The sequence below is a fragment of the Triturus cristatus genome, chromosome 3_2 (genome assembly GCF_964204655.1).
Source record: "Triturus cristatus chromosome 3_2, aTriCri1.1, whole genome shotgun sequence".
In the NCBI taxonomy this organism is placed as follows: Eukaryota; Metazoa; Chordata; class Amphibia; order Caudata; family Salamandridae; genus Triturus; species Triturus cristatus.
In genome coordinates, this window is record NC_140584.1 from 101,528,661 (window position 1) to 101,545,502 (window position 16,842).

Here is a 16,842-nt window from a genome sequence, read left to right on the forward strand (position 1 = left end):
CGAGTATGTCCCGTGCTGAGTCTGATAGTCTACGGGGGGGGGGGGGGATACCAAGCAAACATTTGTGTATGGTGGCCTCTGTTAACTGCTCTAGGTGGAGTAGGAGTAAGACATACCGTGCAAACTCTGCAGCCACTGTCTCGGGAGACGAGCACAAGGCCCTTCTATCGTCCCGAAGCACCGGTACACTGGTAGGAGACTTCTCTGCTTGGAGCATTTTACTAAATTTATCTCCCCTTTGGTAGATTCTATGTTGAGAAGCTAACCAAATTTATTTGGCCTCACCCTTAAGATGATGGTGCATGGACCTGTTATACTTGTAGTAAGGTCACTTTTAGTGTGAGGTTTGGGTCGCTGAGACCTCTAGCTTCAATAGTAGCGCCAGTTATTTATGTTTAGCCATGGCGCGAAAACTGATATCCACCCCGCATATGGTAGGCTTCCCATAGAGTGCATTTAGAGGGGGTCAATACTTCATTAAATGTTTAATATTCCGCGACTGCTTGGGACAGAGTCTCCCGACACTCTGGGTCTCACAAATGCCAGGGAGACATCCCTCCACCTTCCGCAGCCCTTGACCGCCAGCCAAGCAGGCCCCGCTAAATGCACCAGACTCGCCAGACCCCCAGTCCACCACAAGACCTCAGTTTGCCATAGCATTTCACCACCACCACTCTGCAAGGTCACCACCAATATTGCTCACCTCTGGTCGTTGTCGCTGAGCAGCCGGGTCGCCAGCACTAGATGAATTCTTAGGGCTCTGAGGAGGATTCCTTTAGGTAAGTCAGCTGCTCCCGTGGGCTGAGGCAGATGGTCTCGACACAAATGGCTGAAGGCGCCCTCTTCATCACACCAAGTATCACCACCCTTGAACCATCGGGGGTGTATGTTGGATTATATGCCGTGTAGGGAGGGCGGGGTTGGGGCCCCGATGATTCCGGGGGCACCAAATCGGGGCTAGCGTGAGGCCTCCGGGCCCATGGGCATTCAATTTGGCTACCATCCTCTATAATTTGACGGAGCAGGTTTAAACCGGGGGGCTGCTCCGGAGGGCACCCGGGACCAGTAGGCTGTACGGGGCCGCCAGGAAACTCACTTTGCAGGCCGTGCACCGCCAGCCGATATCTGCGCCGGCAAACGCAGACTCATAGGATCATGGTCTGGCCGCGTGGGATGTCCCAGCACCTCACGGGACCAGAATGTACCTAGCAACACAGCCGCCCACACTGGAGGGAGACAAAGGCCGAAGAGAAAAGGCCAATGCCCGAGTACGTCCAGAGGCGTTTGCTTTGCCCGACTTAGGGCAGGAAAAGGACTCTAAACACACTTCTAAGAGTGATAAAAGTGATAATTGACATCCAATGTTCATTTAGAAAAAAAGATTAAACAATCACCATTACTAACAATCTGGAGAACGCGCGACAGGCCTGGGGTCCTCGTATTTCATCAGAAAATTGTGATTTTTTTAGACTGTACAAAAAATGATTCAAAATGTCAATTGGATCGTGCCTCGTGTTAAATAACTACTTTTTAAAGACTCACAGTGACCAAAATTTTAATTTTTACAGACTTTTCCTCCTACTCAGAAGCTTCTATTTTGACTGATTACGGGCAGGAAAATGCCTCTAAACCAGATCAGGTCCCGGGTCTTTTTTTTTTTTTTCATCAGAAAATGGATTTTTGGATCTGTACAAAAAATAATTCAAAATGTCAATTGGTTCGTGCCTTATGTTGAATAACTAATTTTTAAAGCCTCACGTGACCAAAATTGTCATTTTTACAGATGTTTCCTATTACTCAGAAACTTCTATTTTGATGAATTTCGGGCAGGAAAATGACTCTAAACAAAAGTATTTTAGTTCCAAAAGTTATCCCTTCACATACATTTACAGTCAAAAGATTGAACATTAAATAAAAATTACCATTACTGACCAGCTGGAAAACGCTCGACAGGTCCGGAGTCATCGATTTTCCTCAGAAAATTGATTTTTGGGACTGTACAAAAAAATGATTCAAAATACCAATTGGATCATGCCTTATGTGCAATAAAAACTTTTTAAAGCTTCACATTGACCGAAATGTCCATTTTTACAGAGTTTTCCTTGTACTGAGAACCTTCTATTTTGATAAATGTTGGGCAGAGAAGGACACTATATACACCTATTTTAGTTCCAAAATGTATCTCTTCGCATTCAATAGTCATTTACAGTTAAAAGATTAAACGTTAAAAAATCATCATAACTGACCATTTGCAGAAAGTTCAACAAGTCTGGGGCCATCGTTTTTCATCAGAAAAATTATTCTTTGGACTGTACAAAAAATGATTCAAACTGTCAATTGGATCATGCCTTATGTTGAATAACCAGTTTTTAAAGACTCCCAGTCTCCAAATTTGCCATTTTTACACACTTTTCCTCATTCTCAGAAGCTTCTATTTTGACCAATTTCAGGCAGATAAATGACTCTAAAGTAACACACTTATTTTAGTTCCAAAAGTGATAATTTACATCCAACAGTCATTTACAGTCAAAAGATTAAACATTAAAAAACTCACCATTACTGCCCATCTGAAAAAAGTCGGGGTCATCATTTTTCATCAGAAAATTGCTTTTTTTGGACTGTACAAAAAATGATTCAAAATGTCAATTGGATCATGTCTCATGTTGAATAACCACTTTTTAAAGCCTCACAGTGACCAAAATGAGCATTTTTACAGATGTTTCCTCCTACTTAGAAGCTACTATTTTGACCAATTTCAGGCAGAAAAATGACTCTAAACACACTTATTTAGTTGAAAAAGTGACAAATCACATCCAACAGTCATTTACAGTCAAAAGATCAAGCGTTAAAAAATCATCATCACGGACCATTTGCAGAAAGTTCGACAGGTCTGGGGGGTCATCGTTTTTTATCTGAAAAATGTTTTTTAGACTGTACAAAAAATGATTCAAAATGTCAATTGGAACATGCCTCATGTTGAATGACCAATTTTTAAAGCCTCACAGTGATCAAAGTTGCCATTTTTACAGACTTCTCCTCCTACTCAGAAGCCATTGTTTTGACCAAATGTGGGCAGGAAAATGACTCTAAACACAATTATTTTAGTTCAAAAAGTGATAATTTACATCCAACTTTCATTTAGAGACAAATGATTAGGCATTAAAAAATCACATTTACTAACCATTCAGAGAAAGTTCGACAGGCTTGGAGTAATCGTTTTTCACAGAAAAATGATTTTTTAGACTGTACAAAAAATTATTCAAAATGTCAATTGGATCATGCCTCATGTTTAATAACCACTTTTTGAAGCCTCACAGTGACCAAAATTGCAATTTTTACAGACTTTTCACTCTGAAGCTTTTATTTTGACCAATTTCAGGCAGGGAAATGCCTCTAAACACACTTATTTTAGTTCCAAAAGTTATAATTCACATGCAATAGTCATTTGCCGTCAAAAGATTAAACATTAAAAAATGACCATTACTGGCCATATAGAGAATGTTCGACAGGTCCGCCGGGGTCATCGTTTTTCATCAGAAAATTGATTTTTTGGACTGTACAAAAAAAGATTCAAAAAGTCAATTGGATCGTGCCTCATGTTGAATAAAATCTTTTTAAAGCTTCACAGTGACCAAAATTGCCATTTTTACAGATGTTTCCTCCTATTCAGAAGCTTCTATTTTGACCAATTGGGGCAGGAAAATGGCTTTAAACACACTTACTAGAAAGTTCAACAGGCCTGGGGGTCATCTTTCTCCATCAGGAAATTGATTTTTTGGACTGTACAAAAAATGATTCAAAATGTCAATTGCGTCATGTTGAAAAACACTATCTGAAGCCTCAAAGTCACCAAAATTGTAATTTTTACAGACTTTTCCTTCTCCTCAGAAGCTTCTATTTTTACTGATTTCGGGCAGAAAAATGACTCTAAACACACTTATTTTGGTTCCAAATGTGATAATTCACATCCAACAATCAAAATATTAAACATTTAAAAATCAGCATTAGTGACAGATAGTCAGTGATGGTGATTTTTAAATGGTCATAAAGAAAGTTCGTAAGGTCCGGGGGGTCATAGTTTTTCATCAGAAAATTGATTTTTTGGACTGTACAAAAAATGATTCAAATTTTCAATTGAATCACTCCTCATGTTGAATATCCACTTTTTTAGGCCTCACAGTGACCAAAATTACCATTTTTACAGACTTTTCCTCATGGTCAGAAGGTTGCATTTTGCTTGCTTTTGGCAAGAAAATGACTAAACACACTTAAAATGTAAGTTCCAAAAGTGATAATTCACATCCAACATTTACTTTCAAAAGATTAAACATTAAATTATCACTATTACTGACCATATGGGGAGAGTTCGTAACGTCCGGGGTCATTGTTGTTCATCAGAAAATTGATTTACTGGACTGCACAAATAATGATTCAAAATGTCAATCTGATTGCGCCTTATATTGAATAACCACTTTTCAAGGCCTCCCAGGGACCAAAATTACCATTTTTATATACTTTTCCTCCTACTTAGAAGCTTGTATTTTGCTTGATTTCGAGCATGAACATGACTCTAAACACACTTATTTTAGTTCCGAAAGTGATGATTCACATCTGACTGTCAGCCTGTAGATAACTCGGAGTTGATTTGATGCTGAAAATTACTCCACCTCTTGATCGTTTCACTTCTGATTATAAATAACACAGAATGATGATCGGATCAAGCGAGGGAAGGATGAGAAGGGAAGAGCTGAAATGGAGACCTCAACAGAAAATGTTGACATCAGTATTATCAATGTAAACATCACTCAAGAGCGGACATAGAATATGTTACCCTACCCTCAATACCTGAAAAAACTTTTAAAAAACTATCATACACGAAGCTTCATAAGACCATAGAGACATAATCATAGGTTAAAAATAATCCTGTGAAATTATAATAAACAGGAATATATATGTATAGGTTAAATCCAAGACGGGCAGAGTGAGAACAGAATACTACAGTATACTTTTTGATATCCTATTTCAACACAGTACCTACCAACAACTTAGCTTCAGCTTCACAGGAGTAGGGAAGAAAACCTCTGGGCCCTGACCCCCTGTTAATAGGCAAAAATGAGAACAGTAGAGAATCACTTTACTAAGTTCTGAATTACTCCGGAACATCAAACAAGAGTTTAACTTTGCAATGCCATCTTTTAACAACCACCTCCAAGCCACCACACGTAATGAACATCAATTGCTCAGAAGACGGAAGGTTAATCTTCACCCCCTTTGTTCCATATCTTAAATGATAGTATTTTCAATGCCAATTAGACAGTTAATCACCACACCCTGAGAGAAGTCAATCGAGGCACGACTTCTTTCTCTGCTGATGAGGCAGACACCACCTTGCCGTCAGCAATCAAACAAGTAGAATGCCGTCACGTTCTGACATCTAAATCCGGTATACAGGCAAGGGATTGATTCATAAGCTTTATTGAATAGTCTTACTCACAAATCCAAAGCAAGTAATACACCGTTCGCAGCACGGTGCAGTGTCAAGTACTGCTTGCACCCCTTCCTCTCAGCACGGAAGCAGAATGTCGCAAGTTCCCGGTACCTCCCCTAGCCTTGCCAGTGTTCCGCATTATAACCTGAGCGAACACACCAAGGAATTCCAGAGGGGGAAAGGGGATGGGACAGAGAAGAGACAGCCACGATTGTCCTCTTGGTTCTTCACTCTTCACACCCTTCTATCTTCTTAGGACTGGACAGGTGAGTCTTTACTAAAAGAGAAAACGACATTTAAATCAAAAATATCCTTCCTGCCTATCCATATGGTGGTGTATTGTGAAGTCCTCCTCTAACACCTACCCTGTCTATAGTGACCAATGCTTCTCTTCTATCACTCTGTTTAACTCGGTTCTTTCTTTCTGTTCTTCTGTGGCGCTGTAACTAAATGGAACGATATTAGTTTTATTTTCCTTCTGACTATCTATTAATCTTTATTTTATATCTCCTTAGATGTCCTTACCCACAGACTCGAGACGAGCGCCATCGACTGGATTCTGTTCTGTTGAGTAATATATTTCTGTACAAGATTTTATTCTGTTTTCAGTGTGTGTCTGGAACTCCTTATTTCTTTCTCCTCTTTGCCGCTCTCTAATTCTTTTCTTGCTTCCTTTTCTTTCCGTATATTCTGTACACTACTCTCCACACTAAGAGTTCTGAAATTACGTGCGACTGAAATCTTTATTTACACGGTATGAATCGTTCTCATGAAAATGCCTTATACGGTAGATACTGCTCTTTTTATTCTCCTCAAATTATGCTGCCTTACACTGCGGTAGGTAATTGCTACTAATGTGCTCGAAGACGAGGCACGCTACTTCAACTCCCGGAAAATATCTTAATATTTTAATATCAGGAACAGTCTTACTTTGCTTTTCTCCGCTGCGGACAAACAATGCTCAAAAACTGGTTTGCGCGACGAAGCGTCTTATCCCTGACTGACTTCACGACGCTTGCCAAAACACAACCTTCTCTCCTCAGCTTCTTGGTGAAGTGCGAAGCGGCAACCGCTCAACACCTGTACCTTCATAATCTTTGTGGAACGCTAGAGCGCTAACCTGCAGCTCCTTCGGTCCCGTGTTGGCGGCCATTTTGGGTTTAGCTCGATCCTTAAATAAGCTTAAGGAGCTGCGCCTCTTCTTATGAATGTTCGTTGTCAGCACCCTTGACCTTACAAAAGGTTTCAATCTAAGTTTTGGTCTGACAGTCCTGACATGCAGACAGCCTTACCGTATCCCAGAAGAACGCGCAACCATGAACTCCCACGAGATTGTACTCCAGCACATACCAAGTCTCTCTGCTCAACAAAAGTACACGTTGCACTGCTGCTCCGCTTCCACTCGCTGCTAAGGAATAATCTGCAGTGGTTGCTCGCGCGCTCATTCCCCTTCTTGCGCGGTCATTCCCTTTCTAGTCCCGGCCAATCCTTCCACCAATGATAATCGAAGGAATCGGAAGTACCCACGGCATCATAGGAAATGTAGTTCTAGAAACCCATTTCCGGGATTTCAGTCTTCCGCATTACACTGCGCAACCCTCAGAACAGCGTGATACACAGGTATGACACCGACAGTCATTTACAGTTGAAAGAATACAAAATCCCCTTACTGACCATCCAGAGAAAGTTCCTCCGGTCCGGTATCATCATTTTTCATAAGAAAATGGATTTTATGGAATGTACAAAAAATTATTCAAAATGTCAACTGTATAGCGCCTCATGTTGAATAACCACTTTCTATGACCTCCCAATGACCAAAATTGACATTTTATAGACTTCTGATACTCAGAAGCATGTATTTTGCCTATTTCGAGCATGAAAATTACTGTAAATATACTTATTTCATTTCCAAAAGTGACGATTCACATCCTACAGTCAGTTACAGTCAAAAATGTAAATATTAAAATAATCACCATTACTGACCATTTGGAGAAATGTACTCAGGTCTGGGGTGGTTATTGTTTTTCATCAGAAAATTAATTTTTTGGGACAATACAAGAAATGATTCAAAATGTCAACTGTATCACACCTTATGTTGAATAACTACCATTTAAGCACTCCCAGTGGTTAAAATTGCCATTTTTATAGACTTTCCCTCCAACTCACAAGCCTGTAATTTATCCCGATTTCAAAATAACTAAACAAACTCATTTTAGTTCCAAAACTGATGATTCACATCCGACAGTCATTTACAATTGAAAGAATAAAAATTAAACAATCATTACCGACCATTCAAAGAAGGTTTCTCAGGTCCAAAGTCGCCATTTGTCATCAGCAAATAGATTTTTGGAACTGTACAAAAAATCATTCAAAATGTCATTTGTATTGTTCCTCATGTTGATTAACCACTTTTCAAGGTCTCCCAGTGAACAAATTAGCCATTTTACAGGCTTTTCCTCCTACTCTAAAGGATGTATTTATCCCGATATAGAGCATGAAAACTTAAAGGATCTTCTAAGTACTCTAAAACATAAGTAAGGCTCCTAGTTTTCCATTGTTATTGATTTTTACAGATAAATATAGACAGAAAAAATGCTTATCTGTATTTTTAGAAGCAGAACAATTCAGAAAAAGTCCTTTTATGAGTGACTGTCTACACTGTCCTTTATGAATTCCAGGCTGACTGCTAAGAAGATAGACAGCATGGGCAGTTAAAACGTAGTATGGCATTTTCCTTAAATAAAGGCATTTAACATACAGTTGTATATAATGTTAATATTTATCTGTGGGTGTAGTGCTTTGTTATATTTGCTGCTCAGTTTTCTAAAATGTGTTAGGCATCATTGTTTTGAGCGCATCTTTATCAGTTAAATAAATATGGAAATATACCTTCTTACAAATGCTTTAATTCTCAAAACACTAAATAAATGTGGATAAATACCAATAAGAGGGCCAAAAAATAAATATGAATCAGAGGGGTGTAAAAAAAAATACCATAAAACAGGGAGCCCTAAACATAAGGTTGCCGACGAGACAAGCAAGCTCACAACCATCAGCGTGAGTCTGTCCACTTCAAGTAGATGCTAGATGCAAGTTCCAAGAGAGCAAGGGGTACAGATCCAACTCACCAGTATTTTTTCAGGAACACCTAATTTCTATCCATTTCTCTGGTTGAGAACTCGTATATGGAATTCGCTGCCTTCCAGTTAGTCTCTTTGAAACACTGTAGAAGAGAGCAAAGTGAGAAGTCCATAACACAGAGGAAGTCGGAAGTATGCTAGATCGCATAATGGAAAGACCACTGTATCATGTACTGAGAAGACAAATGCACGGAGCAAGTCAGAAGTATGCAAGATCGCCTCATGAAGACACCAGTGCATCATACTTCACGTTAACACTCCTCTATGAAACAGCAGCGTATTGCTAGTTCTAACTCCTCAATGAAGCACAGCAACATACTCTGTTACCACCCCTCCTGAAGCACAACAACATACTCTTACCACACCTCCATGAAGCACAACAGCGTACTCAGTTACAACCCCTCAGTTAAGGACAGAAGGGTACTCTGTGAAATGCACTCAATAAAACAGCACAGCAGCATAGTCCATTACCACCCCTCATATGCTCAGTAACTACTGGTCAGTGAAGCACAGCAGTTTAGACCATCACTATGCCTCATGCTCCCAGTACCAACCCCTCAAGGAACCACAGTAGCATACTCTTCCTACCCCTCAGTAGAGCACAGCAGTGTAGTCCCACTTACCACAACTCAATGAAAAACTGCAGCTCAATCCCAGTGACCATCCCTCAGTGAAGCATAGCAGCGTACTGTTACTATACATCAATAAAGTGCAGCAGTTTATCACCCATCAAACTCCCAGTAACCACTCCTCAATGAAGAAGAGTAACGCACTCCCAGTAACTACCCCTCAATGAAGCACAGCAGCATAGTCCCAGTCAGCATCCTTAAGTGAAGCACAGCAGCGTACTCCCAGTTAGTAGTAGTAAAATACTTTATTCGGTATACAAGTACCATCAGAGTGTACATGCTCAAAATAATACAATAAATAACATCAAAATACATTTTTATGTTTTTAAAACATCACGTTGCTCAGGTGTATAGTAAAAAGCAGATGCTATTAAGAATTTAATTCCTGCAATTATTACTATATACAAAACAGAGTACAAAAGTTGAGCCAGTGCTATATGCAAAACGGGCAAAAAGCAGCATAAAATGTCTAGAAAAAATATGCATGATTGGAATTAGGTGGTAATTAAAAGACATCTTAATCTCTGGTAATCACAGTCTGTAATCTACCACGTTTGAACCAAACCACCTATAAAACTTTGCTGATGGCAATAACAATTACGGGAGTAGTATCACTCTTCAAGATTCTGAAAGCCACTAAATATGTGGTCATGTTGAGGTCATGACATAGGAGAATAATCCATTTCTGGTGAGGGCCTAGATAACCAGGACAAAAGAATAGTGTGTGTCTCCTTTTTATTTTCCAAGCCACACGCCAGGCAGATACTTGAAGCTAAGTCCTTGTTTAATTTATTATTGAAGGACCTCAGAGGTAAGGTACCCAAATCAAAAGCGAATATAAAGCCTTTTTCGCTAAGGAAGAGGAAACAGTCTTAAAATTCCTCAAAACTAGGAAACGGTTTAATATCTAAAAGTCTATTTGTCAATGGGCCATTTGACTGGTTATTGATATGGATCATTAGGAATTCAATCCAATAGCTGGATTTTCAAAATATTGATATCCTCTTTGCACATTTTTCCGGGTCAGCCCAAACCCTTTCCCAATCCCAACTTGCTTAACCAGTCAGAGACCAATTTAACCCAGGGTACTGATTTGGCACCTCTTGCACTAAGCAAGTTAGCAAGGCAATCTCTGAACTCTTAATTCAGCTGTAACCCATAGACAAACCCAACTGACAAGGGGTCTAAGTGCAGGCAAATCTACAATTCTTTTTAGTCCTAAATCAAAAAATAGGGGAATTAACTGTGTACTGTTATGAACGGAAACAAAATGTCTGACAAACTTATTTTCTGCAGTGGTAAGTTGAGAAACATCAGTACAACCACAAGTCTCCGCACCATAAAGAGCGGTCCCTTGTGTCTTACCACGATATACTTCAAGGGCCAGTGAGACCGCATGAGAGCTTGTTTACCTGTGCAACCTATTGATAGCACTCGCTCTGTGCTCAACAAATAGCGTGCTTGTGCTAAGTTGATCTTTCCACTTGAAGTTCTCCATTACTTTGACACCCAGGTAATCTAAACTCTTCACCCTCTATAGGGCTTCTCCACCTACTCTAATAATGGAGTTTTTGGCCACACCCTTCCCAAACACCATATATTTGGTCTTATTAACAAGGAGCTCAAAGCCACTTGGCACACAAAAATCTGAATATGTCAGCAAGGAGCTGGAACCCGATCGGAGTCTTAGAGATGAGAAGGGAATTGTCTGTGAGTATGAGAATCCGTACCTTGCTGCTGCTCTGAACAGGGAAATCATTTCTGCAGTTCATCAGAATATTATTCACACAATTTATATAAAGGTTGAAGAGTGTGGTTGCAACAGCGCACCCTTGCCGTACACCCCTCTGGATAGGTATGCGATCGGTTAATTCTCCCATGTGGCCGCATCGTACCCAAGCAAAATTACTGTACAGATGGGATATAAAATGGATCAAGTGTCTGGGGATCCCCACCGTATTTAAAACATGCCACAAATTGGTACGTGAAATGAGATCAAAAGCGGCTCTTTGATCGATAAAAGCCACGTAAAGTTTCTGATGACACAGTAAAACATATCTACAGTGCAATGTGGCAAATCTAAAAATTTGATCAGAGGGACTCATCTTTGAGCGAAACCCAGCTTGGAGGGTTGACATAATGTTGTAAGAGTCTACCCAATACAACAATTTTTCAAGAATTTGCTTAGCAAAAATCCTTTGAGCATTATCAATTAGGCTAATTGGCATGTTTGAGGGCGCTCATGCGTCACCTTTTTTATATATTGTAATAATCTCTGTTCTTCTCCAAGAGTCTGGTATCTTGCCTCCTCGTGCTATGGCATTAGAGAGTAGATTAAGATAAACTGTCCAAATCTGAGGTTCTGATTTATAGAAGTCGCCAGGGATTTTATCTGGTCCTGGCGCCTTAGCATATTTTAATGAGGCTATGGCTCAAGCAGTATCCTTTAGGCTAAAGGTAATAGCTGGTACATGAGCTTCTATAGTGTTGTGACAAACTATGCCTGTGATTTTCGGGTTGCAAGAGGGCCCTAAGGTATATGAAACCTTTCCTTCTTAGAGATAAGAATAGTGAGATACTCATTTCTCAGCTGGGGTATGAAGTTGCCAGCTCTTCACATTTTCTGTTCTAGTTTGGGCCACTGTACCCCAGAAAAGGCTATTATCATTTGTTTTAACTGCAGACTGGTCGTTCCAGTTTGTTTTTGCAAGATTTAACAAGGCTTTACCAGTGCACCTAGCTTGGACTATTAAATTCCTAATACTGCCTAAGACAGCAGATCTTAAAGAGCCTTTGGGCCTGCCTGCAAGTGAGATCATACCATTTCATGTCTTTGCCCAAGGCTGGCTTCTTATGAGCCACATCTTTATAAAATACCTGTTGTAACTCTTTAAATAGGAGGTTGTGTATGCTCAAAATGGAAATTTCTGATTCATTTTCCCCTACATAATTTGGCAGAAACTTAGCATAAAGGCCATATATCTGGGACAACAAATTCGGTTTTGACAAAGCTCTAGGCCATGAGACATATCGACAGTTTGCTAATATGGGTTCAGCACGATTGTATGCCATGTATTTGATTCCCCGGCAAGTAAAGCTCCAATCAATGTTGTAATCAAGAAGTCGTGATCACTGTCAGGGCGCCGATCTACTTTCATATCAGCCAGAAGTGGCTACAATCTCACGTCTAGAATAACAAAATCAATTACACACACATGATTACCTCTTCTAAAAGTGGGGGCTTGATCAGGGTCGGAGATAGTGCGTCCATTGCATGCCCTCAGCCCTCTAGCAACTGTTAATGAAGCTAGTGTAAGTCCAGATTCCGATCCTCTGGTATCAGAGAGGATCCATCCAAGCCTGCCTGACGTCCTTGATTGCACCAGCAGGAAGAGTTTTTTATTTGTAGTGAAGAAACCTGGTCCGTTAAGGAGACAGACTACCAAGATGGTCCAATCTAGAATTTTACAGTGGTATAGTCACTATCTTCTCGGGCACCCATCTCTTGATGTAACCCGTTGTCAGTTTGATCAACACAATTTTTCCCAGATTGCTCCTGTACCACGTGTGACCCTCTGATATCATCGGGGGATTATAGGGGAGCAAATAGATTGCGACAGGGAACGTTAGAGACAATAATGATTTCAGGTAATAATGGGCATGAGATCGGGATAGGTGGCTCCATTAGGCTTCCTTCAATTTAGGCGAAGCAAGGCCTATATCATCTGTGGGCTTAGGGGTCTCACAATTGTGGTCTAGAATAACCCTGGGCGAACAACTACGTTACGTTTGCGTAGTTTGTGCTACTTCGCGCTACGCGAATTGCACGTAGCACAGTGCAAAAACGTGTAGCGTAGTTGGCATTTTTTGCTCGCTCGCGGTCCTCAATGTCAAGTTGGCGAACGCGAGCGAGCTAAATGACATCCCAGTGAGACTTTTTCCTCATTCGCGATCAGCAACATCAAGTTGCCGATCGCGAGCGTGGAAAATAAACCTCTCGGCAAAATTCTCAACACGGGGAGGTCAGGTTTTCTCATTGCAAGTGGTCGCGTATGCTCGCGACCGCTCGCGATGAGAAACTACCAGTCTGCGTTGAGAAAGCTGCTGCTCGAGTAAAAATCGACTCGAGCGGCAGAAAATGACAGCTCGCACTGTGCAAGATGCCGTTTTCAATGATTGCACAGTGCGGACAAGCATCCGGCACTGTGCAATCATCGCACTACGCAGTTTGCATAGTGCTGCGCGTATCTCGCGTAGTGCGAAGTGCACTTTGCGTAGTTACGTGTAGCGCTACTACGCGAACTACGCCCAGGGTTAGTCTAGAACAACAGGACTTGTTGTATGAGCAATAACTGATGCATGCAGTTTTTTGCGTTTTTTAACATATCGGGGACCCTTGAGGGGTTGCCCTTGCCTTTGTTAGTGTTCAGATTTAGAAGATACTCTACCTCTTCAAATAATGAGTCTATGTCAGCCAGTGTGCTGGTATTAGAGTACAGAGCAGCTACAGATTTTTTATGTCCTGGCTTCCGTGGTTTCTTGGCATTAGTCTCAGGCTTGATAGGGTCACCGGCTTTCCTTTTACCCATGATCTAACTAATGTCACCTTAGCACAGTGTAGCCCAGCGGATAATATAATAAAATAGTAGAGAAATAGAAATTCAAGCTCACTCACTCAGGTGAAAGATGGATGAGGCCCAGCCTGGCATCTTCAGACCTTTTATAGAATACCTGGCTCCTACCTCCAACCCTAGTAAACACGATACTGGTACATCAATACTCCTTCACAACTGCATAAGCCGCACCTCTGTAGCAAAAACACTGGAAAGATATAAATAAGGAGCTCCTTCTGGTGAGATTTGACTGCCGATGTTGGTGTGGGCCAAGTCCGGTCTTCTCCGGTCAGTGAAGGGCAAGAACGAGCCCACCCTTGGGCCAGGCTTCGCCCAGGTGCAGGCCTTGCGCGGCCAGCGCTGCGGAGGTAGGTGCTGAATTTAAGCACTTCCAGGCGCAAAGAGATGAGGCTGTGGAGAGCAGAGGAGCCTGGAGGTTGCAGTTCGTTCCTTAGCTCCACTCTCACCCGATCTTCTGGCTGCCCGTCCAGCACTGCAGGAGGTTGGTGCTGAATTTAAAGCGCCTCCAGGCCCAAGGAGATGAGGCTGTGGAGAGCAGAGGCGCCTGGGGATTGCAGTTCGTTCCCCTGTTCTACTCTCATCCGAATCGCTGGCCACGCGTCCCGCGCTGAGGTTGGTAGGTGCTGAATTTAAGTGCCTCCAGGCACAAGGAGATAAGGCTGTGGCGAGTAGAGGAGCCTGGGGTTTGCAGTTAGTTTCCCTGCTCCGCCCTCGCCCGATCCGCTAGCCGTGCGTTCCCAGTTACTATCCATCATACGCCATTACCACACTTCTATGTAGCACAACGGCGTACTCACAGTTTCCAACCCTCAGTTAAGCACAGCAGCAAACACTGTTACTACCTCTCAGTGAAGCAGAGCGGCGTAATCTAATTTACCACACCTCATTAAAGCCCAGCAGCGTCTTCAGTTACCACACCTCAGTAAAGCAAAGCAGCGTGCTTCCAGTAACTACACCTCATTGAAGAACAGCAGCGTACCCCCAGTTAAGACCCTTCAATAAAGCACAGCAGAGTGCTCGGTAAAAACCTCTCAATAAAGCATAGCGGCGTATTTCCCATTACCACGCCTCAATAAAGCACATTGGCGTACTCTGTTACAATCTCTCAATGAAAGACTGCAGAGAAATCCCAGTTACCACCCCTTAATGAAGCACAGCAGTGTACTCCCAGTTCCCACCCTTCAATGAAGCACAGCTGTGTATCCCTATTTAACATTCCTCACTGAAGCATGTCAGCAAACAGTTACAACGCCTCATACTCCATTACCACCCCTCAAATAGGCACAGCAGCACACTTCCAATTACCACTAATCAAAGCACAACAACGTACTCAGTTACCACCCCCTCAGTGAAGCTCAGCAGTGTACTTAGTCATCACCGCTCAAAAAAGCACAGCAGCAAAGACCATTTTTCATCACCCATAATCCCATTTACCACCCCTCAAAGCACAGCCGCTTAGTCAGGTAGCATTAGCCTCAGTTAAGTACAGCAGTGAACTCCCAGTTACCAAAAATCAATGAAGCACAGCAGTGTACTCCCAGTTACCGCCCATCACTGAAGCACAGCAACGTACTGCCTGGCAACACCCCCCAAGGAAACAGCAGCGTACTCCCAGGTACCACCCATGATATTGCGTTAACACAATATAATTAAGTACAACAGCGTATCTCAATTGCAATGCCTCATTGAAGCACAGCAACGTACTCCAGTTGCTACTCCCAGTAAACCACAGCAGAATAGTCTGTTACCAGCCCCCATACTCCCAGTTAGCACCACTTCTCAATGAAGCACTGGAGTGTACTCCTAAACCGTCACTCAAAAAAAGCACATGAGTGTACTCCGTTACCAACCATCAATAATGCACCGCATCACAAAACCAGTTACGCACCACCATATTACCTTACCACAACTTAATGAGGTACAACAGCGTACACATGTTACAACCCCACAATAAAGCACAGCAACATACTCCTTAGCCACCGCTCAAAAAAAGAATAGCAGGGTACTCCCAGTTACCACCCATCATATTCCATACATAATTAAGTACAACAGTGTGCTCCCAATTACCACCCCCAGCTAAGCACAGCTGGGTACTTCCAGTTACCAATCCTCAATAAAGCACAGCAGCGTCCTCCGTTATGACTCCTCAGTGAAGCACAGCGGCGTGCTCCCAGTTACCACACCTCATTAAAGCACAGCAGCGTTTTTAGTTACCACACCTCATTAAAGCACAGCAGTCTACGACCAGTTACTACTCCTCATTGAAGAGCAGCACCATACTCCCAGTTAAGACCCTACAATGAAGCACAGCAGCATACTTCCACATACCACCCCTCAATGAAGCACAGCACCGTTCTACCATTTCCGTCCTCAATGAAGCACAGCAATGTACTTCGTAGCCACAGCTCAAAAAAAGTACAGCAGCATACTTCCGGTTATTATCCATTAATTAAGCACAGCAGCACACTCCCAGCTACTACCCATCCTATTGACCTTACCACAACTTAATAAAGTACAACAGATTACACAAGTTACAACCCCTCAATTAAGCACAGCAACATACTTGCAGTTATTGCCCCTCAATGAAGCACAGCAGCATACTCCTAGGTCAGCAGCGTGTTCAGTACAAACCTCTCAAAGCATAGCGGTGTACTTCCCATTACCATCCCTCAATAAAGCACAACAGCGTACTCAGTTACAATCCTTCAATGAAGCACAGCAGAGTAGTCCCAGTTACCAACCATCAAAAAAGAACAGCAGCTTCCTCCCAGTTCCCACCACTAAATGAAGCACAGCACAGTATTACTGGTTAACATTCCTCACTGAAACACGAAAGCAAGCTCAGTTATAACCCGTCACACTCCCAGTTACCACCCATCAAGAAAGCAAAGTTGCGTACTCTGTTACCACCCAGTGAAGCTCAGCAGCGCACTTCGCTATCACCGCTCAGA

General features: G+C 42.0%; 1 long non-coding RNA gene across 1 annotated transcript in view; it reads right to left on the reverse strand.

Moving 5' to 3' along the window:
* Positions 1–4,885: 4,885 nt before the first annotated feature.
* Positions 4,886–16,842, reverse strand: part of LOC146856867 (uncharacterized) — a 41,475-nt gene continuing 29,518 nt past the window's right edge. The window contains exons 3-4 of the long non-coding RNA XR_014979511.1: positions 8,617–8,711; positions 4,886–5,765 (exon numbers count right to left, since the gene is read on the reverse strand). This is a non-coding gene — a long non-coding RNA (uncharacterized LOC146856867). The remainder of the gene's footprint in view (positions 5,766–8,616; positions 8,712–16,842) is intronic.